The sequence below is a fragment of the Octodon degus genome, unplaced genomic scaffold, assembly GCF_000260255.1.
Source record: "Octodon degus isolate 3935 unplaced genomic scaffold, OctDeg1.0 scaffold00025, whole genome shotgun sequence".
NCBI classification, from domain to species: Eukaryota; Metazoa; Chordata; class Mammalia; order Rodentia; family Octodontidae; genus Octodon; species Octodon degus.
In genome coordinates, this window is record NW_004524601.1 from 5,828,643 (window position 1) to 5,833,429 (window position 4,787).

A 4,787-nucleotide genomic window follows, 5' to 3' on the forward strand; every position below is an offset into this window, starting at 1 on the left:
GATTGGCCTGTAATTCTCTTTCTTAGTCACATCTTTCCCTGGTTTTGGTATCATCCTAATACTTTCCTCCAGGAATGATTTTGGTAGGATTGCTTCCTTTTCAATTTCATGGAAGAGTTTGAGGAGTATAGGGACTACATCTTTTGTAAATTTCTTTTAGAATTCAGCTGTGAATCCATCCTGACCTGGACTTTTCTTTGTCGGTATTTTTTTTTATTACATCTTGTATTTCATTGGCTCTTATTGGGCTGCTGAGAGTTGTTATATCTTGTCGATTCAGTTTTGGTAACTTGTACATTTCTAGGAATCTGTCCATTTCTTCTGTGACTTCTATTCTGTGAAAGTAAAGATTCTCAAAGTAGCTATTTATACTCTTCTGAATTTCCATTGGGTCTGTGGTGATTACACTCTTTTCATTCCTTATTCCTGGTATTTAATTTTTTCCATTTTTTTTATGAGTTTAGCTAGGGGCTTATCGATTTTATTTAATCCCTCAAAGAGTCAGCTTTTTGCTTTGTTAATTCTTTGAACTGTTTTCTTTATCTAAATTGAATTAATTTCTGCTCTAATTTTTATGATTTCTTCTTGTCTCTGGGCTCTGGGTTTGGTTTGCTCTTCCTTTTCCAGTTGTTGAAGGTGCAGCATTAGGGTATTTATTTGTTCCCAATTCTGTTTTCCTAATGTGTGAGTTCACAGCTATGAATTTCCCTCTGAGAACTGCTTTCATCATATCCCATAAATTCCGATAAGTTGTGCTTGAATTTTCCTAGAATTGTAGATATTGTTGAATTTCTTGCTAAATTTCATCTGTGACCCATCAGTTGCTGAGCAGAGTATCATTTAATTTCCATGTATTTAGGGTTTTCTCTGGTTTGTTATTTATTTCCAGTTTCCTTGCACTGTGTTCAGATAATATGCATGGGATAATTTCTATTTTCTTGCTTATACTTAAACATGACCTATGGACCAGTATGTGGTCTATTTTAGAAAATGAGCCCTGTGTAGCTGAGAAAAATGTGTATTTAGCTGTGTTTGGGTGGAACACTTTGTATATGTCCACCAAGTCCATTTCTTGTAAGTACTGGTTCAGCTCTGTTATGTCTTTGCTATTTTTTTTTTTTGTTTGCTTGACCTATCTTTTTGGGATAAGGAGGTGTTAAGGTCTCCTGTTAAGATTGTGGTATTGCATATTAGATTTTTCATGTCCATTAAGATTTGCTTTATAGAGTTGGGTGTTTCTGTGTTTGGTGCATATATATTTATGAATGTTACCTCTTCCTCTTGAATTTTTCCCCTAACCAGTATATATTGGCCTTCTTTATTTCACTTGATCATTTTTGCTTTGAAGTTGAAATTGTCTCAGAAAAGGATTGCTATCCCTGCTTTTTTCTGAGGTGCTAGGGTGTTCGATATTGTTTTCTATCCTTTGACTTTCAGCCTATGGATGTCTTTATGAGTTAATATGTTTCTTATATGCAACATATTGTTGGATTTTGTTTCCTAATCCACTGTGCCAGTCTACTTCTCTTAATTGGTGAATTGAGTCCATTTACATTGATGCTTATAATTGAGATGTATTGAGTTACGATTGACATGTTATTTACCTGTTGTCATTTACTCCTTTTTCTCTTGTGTTTAAATGCTTGCCCTATTTAGTTGGTTGTTTCTGATCTCATTCGTGGAGTTCTGATCATTTTGGTCCCTCTCTAGAACATGTTTCAGGAGCCTGTGTAGGGTTGTCTTTGTCATCATGAAATTCTTTAGTTTTTCTTTGTCATGGAAGTATTTCACTTCTCCATCAAACCTGAAAGAGAATTTTGCAAGGTATAGTAGTCTGGGCTGGAATTTGTTTTTATAGAGGACTTGAAGTACTCTGCTCATGCTCTTCTTGCCTTCTTGATTTGTGAAGAGAAGTTGACCATAATTCTGATGGGTTTTCCTTTGAATATGATATGCTTCTTTTCTCTAGAAGCTTTCAGTATATTTTTCTTGTGCTGAATTTCTGGGTTCTTGACTTTTAATTGGATTGAGGTTACTTGGTATTCTGTATGCTTCAGTTACCTGAATGTCAGATTGTTTTCTCATATTTGGGAAGTTTTCTGCTATTACTTCTGCCCATATTTTTTTAATGTCATTTGTATTGACTGCTTCTTTCTCATTGATACCTATTAGTCTCATATTGTTCATCTTTGCATCGTCTTGCAAATGATGATTTATTTAATCCTGCATCCTAGTTGTTTTTAAGAGATCTTTTCTTACCTTTTCACTAGCTTCCCCAACATCTTCAAGATCTGAAACTCTGTCTTTATTTTCACTCAAATAGTTTTGCAAGCTTGTGATTGAGACTTTCAGTTCCTCTATATCTCTTTGACTCTGCTTCATGCGATCTATTTCTTTCCTGTATTGCTCATTCAAGGAATCCCTCATTTTTCTAATCTCCTCTAATTTTTTTTATCAATGTCTTCTTTAGAAGCAGTTAGTAATTCTTTTACTGCAGTGTTTTTTTCAGATTGGGTTTCCTCTTTATGTTTCTGTAGTTGATTCTTTACTTCAGATGCTATGAGTACTGAGAATTCTTTTTTTATTTTAGAAAAGAATTCTGCTCTGAGTTTATCTATAACTTTCTGCTGGTGCTTATTTACTATCAAACCTATTAATTCATACATTTCAGCTGAACTAGTGTCCTCTGCACTTGTTCTGTGTGGGCATTCAGTTTCTTCCATATGTTTCTGCATTTGATTCTTTACTGCAGATGCTATTAATTCAAAGATTTCCTTTTTCATTTCCAATCTGAGTTCCTCTATACCTTTCTGCAGCTGTTTCTTTATTTCAGAAGCCATTGATTCATTGCTTTCAGCTGTGTGATTCCCAATTTGTTCTGTGTTAGTGTCCTCCGCACTTGTTATGGGTGGGCTTGAGGTCTGAGATTGCATTTTGCTCCTCATTGTCATTTTGTGTAGCCCTGTCTTCTGACCTTTGTTGTAGAGCTTTGATGCAGTTATAACCTTAGCACCTACTGAAAGTCAGGTGCAGATCTACATAATTTGTATTTATCTAGCTGTGCCTGGCTTGGGTCTGGCTGCTGTGCTCAGCTCCTTCCTGCAGCTGCCCTTGAGGGTGAACCTGTTGTGCCCCTCTGGCAAGATATTCTGCTCCTGGACTAGCTGAGTGGTTCTGTCCTCTACTCTCTCTTCAGGGATTGCAGCTGCAGGGTTTCACCCCAGGAGTATATGCCAGGCCTGAGCTGAATCTGGAGGGGACAAGTTAGAGTAGGGGGGAGAGGAAGCTCTCCCACACACTCACTAGGCCTGGGCTAGGACTGGATCTGGGGGTCCTCAGAATGCAGCAGAAATTCTCACTCCGCTGTTGGGGTTGGAGGGTTCTATGGAGTGGTGGGTGGGGTCCCAAGGGGGTGGAAGAGGGTCCCACCCACGCTGCGCTTGGACTTGGACTGCTAGGTCCCACTGGTGCAGGGTATCTGGAAGCTCCCATACACTCACTGGAAATTGACTCGGGGACACAATCTAACAGTATAGGGAAAAGGCTGCATATAGGAAAGGGTGGAAAATGGGCTCAATGGAGCAGGCTACTGAAGCATGCTTAGATTATCACCAGATCATCAAACTTAAAAGAACTAAAAAGGTTTTAATTTGAGAAAGAAAAGATAAATAATTCTTTTAAATGTAGTCTTCAATAGTTACTAACTAGGTTGTATTTGTTTATCTATAAAACATTAGACAATCTGATAATTTTCAAAAATCAAAAGTACTGTTTGTAAACAATAGCAATGAACATTTCAAAGTTAATGTCTTTTCTTAAATTCTCATTTTATTTATTTTTTATTTATTTATTTTACTTTCTGTGGCCATCTCAGCCCACCCTCAGGACATGGCTGGTGCAGCATAGAGTGCTGGGGATCAAGCCGTGGTCCCTGTGCACTTGCCTAAGCAGGCCTTTTAGACCCCTGAGCTATCTCACTGGCCCTCAAAATTAATTTCTGTCCTTAAACGAATTCATTTTTAAGAATTACACTTGTACATGAAACAAAATAAGCATAGAATGACAGGTACTATAAGATCTTACTCTTTAAACTCATTATTATCATCTAAAAAGGCACGTGTTTGGATTATATAGAATTAGAAAGTACAATGGTGGTTACCAGAGGCTGGGGAGCATAGGAAGAGGGAGAAATGAGAAAAGGTTGATAAATGGCTGACAATTCACTGTTAAGGCAAGAGTAAGAAGCGCTAGTGTGCTGGCCAAATTTCTGAGCTCTAGGACACAACCCCTGACACTCACAACTGAAAGGATTAATCTGGCTCTTCCTTTCCAGGGGCCCAGTCTGCAGTTGGCAGGCTGCAAAACAGGAACATCATAGCGAAAGGCGGTGGCAGCGCAAACTGTGTGGACCACAGAAGGGAGGAAGCAGTGGTAACGGAAGGTTTCAGGAACCAGATGTATCATTTCAGGCTCCACCCTCATGACTGCCACCCTGATACCTAGGAATACGTCCTTCTGGTCCTTTCAGTGGCTCCCAAGCCAATCACGTGGACACAACTAAGTTTAACAGCCACATCCTACCCATTATCAATTTGGCAAAAAAATTCCTAAATCATACAAAATCTCCAAGCAATTAAGTTTACAAGCTAATCATTACGTGGAAGATGTTATGCATAAAACAGAGAGTGCAATGTTCCCTTCTCCAGAGCCTTGTGACTCTCAGCATTTCACACAAGTCCAAGTCACAGCCTCTTCCTTGATTTCAGGAAACTCTGTAAAGCCAAGAG